This window comes from Tachypleus tridentatus, chromosome 10 (assembly GCF_004210375.1).
Source record: "Tachypleus tridentatus isolate NWPU-2018 chromosome 10, ASM421037v1, whole genome shotgun sequence".
NCBI lineage: Eukaryota > Metazoa > Arthropoda > Merostomata > Xiphosura > Limulidae > Tachypleus > Tachypleus tridentatus.
This window is the reverse complement of record NC_134834.1, coordinates 71,800,644-71,810,027: the sequence shown is the minus strand read 5'-3', so window position 1 is coordinate 71,810,027 and position 9,384 is coordinate 71,800,644. Positions and strand designations below refer to the sequence as shown.

At 34.9% G+C, this 9,384-nt stretch overlaps 1 pseudogene across 1 annotated transcript in view; it reads left to right on the top strand.

Annotated features, from left to right (window-relative positions):
* The first annotated feature begins 7,720 nt into the window (after positions 1-7,720).
* The window catches only part of LOC143228377 (netrin receptor UNC5C-like), a 116,903-nt pseudogene continuing 115,239 nt past the window's right edge, over positions 7,721-9,384 (top strand). The window contains exon 1 of the transcript XR_013015323.1: positions 7,721-7,859. The product of XR_013015323.1 is annotated as a netrin receptor UNC5C-like (transcript). The remainder of the gene's footprint in view (positions 7,860-9,384) is intronic.

The window sequence follows — 9,384 nt, the reverse complement described above, 5'->3', positions numbered from 1 at the left end:
TTGGAAAATCCATTGATGGCCATTTCCTATTGTTTTTACAGGGCGCTTGGAAGTTTTAATAGCCTTCGGGTTCTGCACTCAGCTATTTTACAAAACAATCACTTAGTAACCAGTTGGGACTTGCTAGTCGACCATATTTTTTAACATAATCTCTTTACGACCAGTTAAGACTATTCACTAAACTACATTTAATGAAGGTAACCATTTTATAATTAACTAGGATTGTCAATTCGAGAATAATTACTAACGTGACCACTTAATGATCAGTTACGACGGTCGGTTCGAATATATCTTCAAAAACAATTACTCCATGATCATCAAGGGTCTCAGCTTTTGTACGTTTACCATACCACTCTATGATCAAGGTTTACTGTCAATTCATAGTGAAGCAATGCAACAAACTCGTTACCAGTTAGGAGTGTTGTTTTGAGTTTTGTAAGCATTAAAATCACTCAATGATTGGATAGTAATGCTGAATCGAACATATTTAATTACAGAAACATTCGGTTACAAGTTACGGGCCCCCCACTAGTACAGCGGTAAGTCTAGGGATTTACAACGCTAAAATCAGGGGTTCGATTCCCCTCGGTGGGCTTAGCAGATGGCTCGAGGTGGCTTTGCTATAAGAAAAACACACACAAGTTACGAATATCGATGTGAGCAAAGAAAACTACTCTTTCATCCCTAACAAACAGGACCACTTCTTGATGACGAGAAACCTACTTGATATAAAAACTCTCTTTGTTAACCTGAAGATGACATAGGAAGGTCAAAACGTTGTTCTCTACTTATCAATAAAAGTGTTAATACCCATACAAGCCTTTCTGGGAAACAGGACCAACAACTGAAGAGTATTAACAAACGGAACCACTCCGTAGTCCATAATAACCAAGATCGACAACTGGAGAGTATTAATAAAAGGACCATTCCATAGTCAGTAACAAATAGGATTGACAAATGGAGAGCATTAACAATCAGGATCACTCCATAACAAATAGGACTGGAAACTGGAGAGTATTAACAAACAGGACCTCTTCATAGACAACTTGAGAGTATTAACAAATAGGATCACTCCATAGTCCATAACAACTAAGATCGACAACTGGAGAGTGATTACAAACAGCGCCACTAAAGTCCATAACAAACAGGACTACTCCATAATTCATAACAAATAGTACAGACAACTGGAGAGCATTAACAAACAGGACTACTCCAAGTCCATGACAAATATGACCTACAACGAGAAAGTATTTAGAAACAGGACCACTCCACGAGTAATTAAAATAGTCAGTTCGAACGCAGTTACTAATAAATATATTCAATGACCGGTTAGAACTGTCGTTTCCAGTATATTAACTGATACAACCACGACAAGATCAACCAGGGTTTCTGATTAAAATATGCTGACAAATAGAAACATTCTACGAACAGTGTGTGTATGTTTTCTTATAACAAAGTCACATCGGGCTATCTGCTGAGCCCACCGAGGGGAATCGAACGCCTGATTTTAGCCTTGTAAATCCGTAGACTTACCGCTGTACTAGCGGGGGGTTCTACGAATAGTTCCGACTTTCTGTTGAAGTATAGTTTTGAAAAAAAAACACTTCATAGCTTGTTAAAACTGATTATTCCAACACATAGATTGACAGAAAAACTTCATGATCAGTTAGAGCTATTGACTTCAGTATAACGGCAAAATTAATTATTCTATGACCACTTAAAGCTTTCACTTCAAGGATATGAACTAACATTTTTATTCCATTATGAGTTATCACTATCCATTCAAGTATGTTAGCAAAAAGAGCCAGTCCACGAGAAGTTGGAACCACTGATTAAAGTCCACTGAGCAGTATTATACCATGAGAAGCTAGAACTATCCATCCGAGTATATCAAACAAATGTACCATTCCGTAACTAATTATGACTGTCCATTCAAGTAATAGTTAGTGTTGGTTTTTTGAGTATATTGTTTAAAAGACTTGTATCATGATTAGTTAGGAATGTCAACTTATCTACAGAAGACTGTCGATTAGAATGCGGTTATTATTAACACAACCATTTCAGAAACTGTTTGGGTCGTCGATTCGAGTATAATGATGGTTGGAATCTCTTCAGAAACAGCTTAGACTTTCGATTCGCTAACTAACACAACCAATACCTTGTATTTGTTGAAAAAATGGAACAAATGTGTTATTGAGTAAAACGTACAAAAATTCGTTTCATGTAAAACAGTTGCTTTTTTTTTTTAATGACGTTGTTATAGAAAGTTCTGTTTATTGACACGCATTAGTGTTTAACCCGAATTATCAGATGACCTTTAAATTGTTGGTAAAATGTTCTTTTTAATTTTATCAACAGACGAAATATTTTAAATAGAAAATAAAAAGCTTTGATGCTACAGTAATAGCAATATGTGATGGTAGAAAACTTTACACAGATTAACACCTGTATTTCTTTTGATGTAATTCAGACAATCACGTTTCATAATTTAGAATTTCGTGGTCGCTGCTTTTTTGCTACAGTAGTAAACTGGTATTTGCAAAATATATTAATTAATTTGGGAATCACATTGTTTTATTTTACGGAATATATATATTAATGCTGTCGGTTCGTATTTAGTTACTTGAAGGCCTACCTTAGATTTATATCTCGTCCGCTAGTGGGTCAGTGGTAAGTTTACGGATCTACGCTGCTAAAATCCGACGCTCGATTCCCTCTCCTGAACATAGTGTAGGTTGTTTCTTGAGTAGCTTTGCACAAAAATGAAACAAAATTTATACTTAACACTATAACTATTGTGTACTTAGAGATTTGTTCTCCTTATTCAGGCTGGAATAACTAATTGAATGTACGATAATCAACCTTACATCTAAAATGTTTTTAATATTAACAAATCATTTCTGTATTTTTCTATCTACATTTTCGTAATGATTATGGAAGCAGCACAATCAAATAGTCAAGTGAAGGGTTTTAAATAATAGACGAATTCTTTTGTTAGAAAGGTTGAGTATCACATTTTTCTTGGAATACACTCCTCTTTTACTGCTTGTTAAATGTTCGCACGTGTACCACATCTACGCTCATGCACTCGAGAGATAAAATAAAAAGTGTAAGTTTCGAACCATTTAAATTTAGTCGTGAGTTTTAACAGGACAAGTTCGTTAGACTTACATTGTTCAATAAAGAGGTGGTTCAGCTTTAGGAGAATAGGAATTTTTAAAAAAGTCACATTTCAAAGTCACCGGCACAAATGAGTATAACTTTTCCCGTCGACAAAATTAGGTACGACGTAAGAAATGATTAGATGATGTTACAGGAATGGTCATTAGTTAAGGTAATATTCAACAAGTAAAGACACACATAACGCTTAAATGGATTAATGATGTTAGTTTCTACAGATCACACGAAAAGAAAACCATCGAAGTAATCATTCTTCTTTATAAATGTTTCTCAGCACTTAAAGTTGGTCAACTAATTAACATTTGTTGGAAAGAATAATAAAGTTAGGGACAAAAAATCATACGGAAACTAAAGGGTAAATGAAGATAACATTGTACATTGTAAAGTTCTATAGATAACATCGTACATTGCAAAGTTCTATAGCCATTTTTTAAACTGGAATAAACAAGAAAGTCTCAGTTCTTTAGTTTCGTGATACTTAGGTCAAACATACCAGAATGAATCGCTGATTTCTTCGTGTTTTTTACAAAAAGTGTATCTTGAACAGTAAAAAAATGGTTCATACTTTGTTACTTTTTATTTAGGTTCGAGAAAAGTTCACGAGATAAGTACTGTTTACCATGTTAGTTGTATAATTACTTTTTTCAATTAAACGGTTATAACTAAAATTCACGTCATCTGAAAGCTAATGTTTTGGACTTAGATAATCACGGGCGTCCGCAGGAAAGGACTTTTCCTTAACATTTATACAAATAATTGCACGTATTATGGTGTAAACCTAATAACGTAGCTACCCTAAACTTTTAAATAATTGGATTGGATTTGGATTCTTTTGAATTTCGCGCAAAGCTACTCGAGGGCTATCTGCGCTAGCCGTCCCTAATTTTGCAGTGTAAGACTAGATGGAAAGCAGCTAATCATCACCACCCACCGCCAACCATTGGGCTACTCTTTTACCAACGAATAGTGGGATTGACCGTAACGTTATAGCGCCCCAACGGCTGAAAGGGCGAGCATGTTTGATGCCACGGGGATTCGAATCCACGACCCTCGGATTACGAGTTCAACCCACCTTAACCCACCTGGTCATGCGCAGATAACCCTCGAGTAGCTTAGCGAAATTAAAAAAGAAACAAACAAAAACCAAACAAAGCCGCTGTAAAAGCTCATTTTTTATATACATGTTTTTCCCACCTTGAAAATATTTCTCTGGGTGCCCGTGCGTATAAATCCCCCTTCTCAAATAGGAAACATTAAGTGGGTGAAAGCAGAACAATGTATTCTTCCTCCCCCCGAAAAAAAAAAAAAGGCTCTATTCTAATAACGTGTTAATCATTTTTACATATCACTCTTAACTGTATTACATGAATATTATGAATGGGTATACCCGTATACACGTAATACATATCATTTCTATTAAATATTTCGTGCATATCAGCTATATCCTCATAATTTTCAGTTTGGTATGATATTATATAAGTGCACTACGTGAAGGAATAGTGAAAATATGTTTTATTGTTTTAATATACATAATCTTTCAGTTACCTAAAATCACTTGACAAAAAAGGTTTAATAATAACACAATATTGCAAATTTGGAATACATAAAAATTGTTTTGGTTTTAGTTTCGGATTTTCCATAATTCAACTACTCATATTTCAAAAATAATATTTATTTTTTTTCTATCACGTAAGGATTTTTTTTATAAACATAAAAGACAAAAAAAACTTTTACTTGGATCAAATTATTATTTCGTTTACCAAAATGAAATTTTTTTTTTTATTATTACGTTTGGGTTCTAAAACGTTCGATAAGACTCTCACGTCGCGATTGGTTTAGGGAAATCAATAATCAGTGGTTGTTAACATTTTAAGCATAACAAAGTGTGACCCGATTTCAATGGAAATGATTTGGTAAAAGGTCATATGACATTTTGTGAAAAATCCTTACGTAATGGAGAAAAATGGATATAGTTTTGGGATTCAGCGTACAGGAACCACTATAGAATATGCAACAATTTCAAGACAATCAAACCATTGCAGGCCTGAATAATATCCACCAAAAAAAAACAAAAAACGATAATATATCAGAGTGAAGATATAAATAATATTAATTTGCCATTCTGTATGATTAAACTTGTTTGTTTGTTTGTTTTGAATTTCGCGCAAAGCTACTCGAGGGCTATCTGCGCTAACCGTCCCTAATTTAGCAGTGTAAGACTAGAGGGAAGGCAGCTAGTCATCACCACCTACCGCCAACTCTTGGGCTACTCTTTTACCAACGAATAGTGGGATTGACGGTCACATTATAACGCCTCCACGGCTGAAAGGGCGAGCATGTTTGGCGCGACGGGGATGCGAACCCGCGACCCTCAGATTACGAGTCGCACTATTTATTGCCCTACAAAGTTTTAAAACGATTTATAAAAAAAAATATCGTCATATAAGAAGTCCTGGTTTTCATTTACGTGCGTTAGTTACAAAGCTTTGGACATATTAATCTATATTTTTGAATAGTAAAATCAAAATTCTTTTGTCATGCTTTAGAAAAGTATCGCAAATACCAGGTACTCGTATACTTTGATAACAATGTGGAAGACAACCTCATTTGTTTTTTGTGGGCCATTGTGAAGGGTCCGGTCTATCCTGTGTAAGAATGCATTCGTCCATCATAAACAGATGATGGAGATGAGAGTCTCGGATTCCAATACTAGAAGACCTGCTGCTGTCTAATATTAATTATTGTTGCTTACAAATGCTTCTCTACACGCACGCAGGAGTTAAAGTGCGCAGCATGCGCGGCTTGCCACTGACTGGTTGTAATCTGCCCTGTCTCCCTCCCCTATCTTCCCTTTTACGCGCCTAAGCTAGCTATAGCGACTACACTTACCCGAGTCTCAGTCAGTTGAGTTCTAGAGAGCGGGAAAACCAGAGAAGTAGTTCTGTTGATGCAGTTTTTTCTGAGTCTCTACGGGCATGTTTGGAAGATGTGGTGTTTTTGAATGCTATTTGTAAGCGTAACTGATTAAAATAATATGATAATTTTGACTGTCAGTTAGGGAATTGGATAATATAAGTTAAAACAGATCTAGTCCGATGACGTGTGTATATTTATTTTGATCGTGGCTAGAATCTTGCGGTTCACGCAGCTAGATTGTCTGGACATTTGAGATATTTTGTCTTTGACCTTGACGTTATAGTAGCACGTGAACAATGCACAACATTCGTCTGATTATTTCTGGTTTTTGAAATTGACTGACAGTGAATGAGTGGAGCGTGACTTTTGGCAGAAACTACAGTCAGCATGAGAAACTTCACAATGGTGCTTTGGGGCTTGGTTTTGTTGTTTTGTTCGAGGGAACTCAGAGCAGGCCAGGCAGCGGAAGAGTTGGAAGACGGTAGGTGAAGGTCGTCCTTCCTGTTGTAGGTTTTTACCTTTAATTGTTTGTTCAGTCTTCTTTTATAAGATGTAATTTTCAGTAATTTTTTAAATATTTTTCCTCTCCATTTTAACGAAGGTTTTTAGATTGGTGATAGGCCTTGTTATCAGTGGCTGACACGAACGTATAGTGCAAACTAACTAGTAACCGACATTGGGAAAATATAGTTATTTATTGACCATTGTTTCAAATGAGCCAGTTACATAAACATTTTTTGTCTTGAAACATAAAAAATTGGACTAATTGCGTTTAACTTGCAAGTATTTTTAAAATTACCTTGTTTGTAGCCCAAGTAGGCCTTCTGTATACAAATATAGATGTAAAGACGGGAATAGAGTATGAAAAAATGTCATTATAAATAATGAATATGAGAAAAGTGCGTCTCGAACCTTAATACAAGTTACAACTTTTAGCTTTAGATGTTGAGCAACAAACTAAGCATACTAAATTTTCTAAGCTCTATAAAATATAGTGATAAAGATTTCGCTCAAGGCTACGTGATCCGCGCTAGATGTGTCAACTCTTGTCAGGGCACGCCCACCTCGTTGTCTTTGTCTGATAGCCGTTAAGTTATTCGCGTGTGTCTAGAAGAGAAGCCTTTCTCACAAAAATATATCTTTCCCTCTGTTTGTGTCATTTTAAAAGAAACTGATTACATGATGGAAATATCCATGTAACTTAACCGTACGTATTATGTTTTGATGGCGTGACATGGAAATTGTTTAATTTTGACAATTAAAAGTGTTATGTAGTCGTTTTTGTTGTAACATTGCATAATAGCATCTGTCAAAATAACGTTATTACTTTGTTGCAAAATTTAAATTCGACATTTTTGGGTAAAGAAAGATAAAACATTGAAACTACTCTCGAAAAGTAATCGCTAGTTAAAGGAACAGCCAATTGTTTTCAAAATAAATGTTTTATTTCACTAAGTAAAACGGTTGTAAAAATGTGCCATGTCAAATTTTTAAATATTTTTATGCTTCTAAATAATGAACTTTCTAAACTCTCCTGAGTTGCTACATAAGCTCTCTAAGACGATAAATCTGAGACTCCGCACACATCTTGTTATATTAGAAGGCTAGGGTGCTCTAAAAGGTTATGGCGGGTCACTGGCTTGAACAAGGCTGCCGCTTTATCGACGAAATGCGGCTGACAACCCAGGGGACGGGCCGATGCACACCTGCACCGTTCTCGACTAAAACCCCGGGGCTCAAGCGAGCGTGTGAGAGACTTGAGAGTTAGGACTGTAAGGGGCAAAAATAATGACAAATTCATGAGCTTTAGGGAGGGGGTAGAACTGAAACTTATCTTGCCGAAAGGGGTACCAGAACAGTGCCTATTTATTATGCCGAACGTTAATAACGTTGGTTTTGCGTGAGGTAAATATGTGTAGGATGACTAGGAAAATTACCCATAATTCCACCGTCTTAACCATGACAACAGCGATTTCTTGCGATACGTGACATTTCTATTGTCAGTAGTTGTGCACTTGAGAAAGATTAACGAATACAAGTTGGTTTACTGATTAAGGAAAGTTGTTAAATCTTTAGTAAACAATGTCAGAATTCTTATATTGCTCTTACAGTTACGAAATCTGCAGAGATCTCATTGTGATAGCGGATACACTAATTAAACGGATCCTCAGATACCATTACTGTTGCATGTAATTACATCCATGCTTTTCAAATAATATTGCCACAGTTACAACACTCGACGATCTTTCCTAAAATGTGATTGTTTCGCACATCCGGGTATTGCATTGTATTACATCATTAAATTTTTCCATTGTTATAGAAAATGGAATAGTTTCAGCTTGTTACCACTGATGTACACGTACTAAATGATTTCAAATTCTTTTCTAAAAAGTATTCAGAAATCAAATTTAGTAAGGTCAACATAGTGTTTATGTATTAGTAAATACACAAACTTTGCTTCTTCAAGTTTATTTGCTAGTTAATGTATGAACTGTAACTTGTAGTTAATTCAGATTATCGCCTATTTAAAACAGGTTATTAATAAAAAACAAAGTTGAGCTAACATCTCATTTTTAATGTTTAGTTACTTTCAAGGTGATTGTTAAATTTCTATTTAGTAAATAAGCAAACTGCAACCATGTTTGGAGTAAAACCTCTTCTGTTAAGAATTATATATTATAATAGAATATTCATTATATCTCGTGGGTCTGTACTTCAAGACTTACGACTCGAAAGTGTAACAAAACTAGCAAATGCCCAGATTGGCATAGTTACAATAGCGCTTAATTGTATTGAAGTTGGTTTGATATCGGACAAACACGTGCAAGCGAAGCGGTTGTATAAAAAAGAAGGTCTGGTGTTTAAGACATTGGCAATAATTACAGTATGTTTTGTTAGGTATTGTAATTCATCTCGGACGAGTCTCCGATTTATTATGTTACGTACATTACGTATTACGATGTCAAACTGCTAGGAATTTTATTTTTTAATTTAGAAGTCAAGAAGTTAATCGAATTTCATATATAACAAATTTATGATATATTTGTCAAGATAGATACACACAGTTTTCTTTCTTAACACAAATATATTTTAGTATACGAACAAAAAAACAATACAGTTTATAATAACGGTTACTACTAATAGTTATTACAAATGATTGTTTATATACAAAAAAATACAAACTTACAAACAGTACTAAGTCTCATATCTAGTCTGGAACTGAATTATTTATCGACGTTTACGGAAAGCAAATTAATATTTTGTCGATACACCTTTTCACTTCTTTTG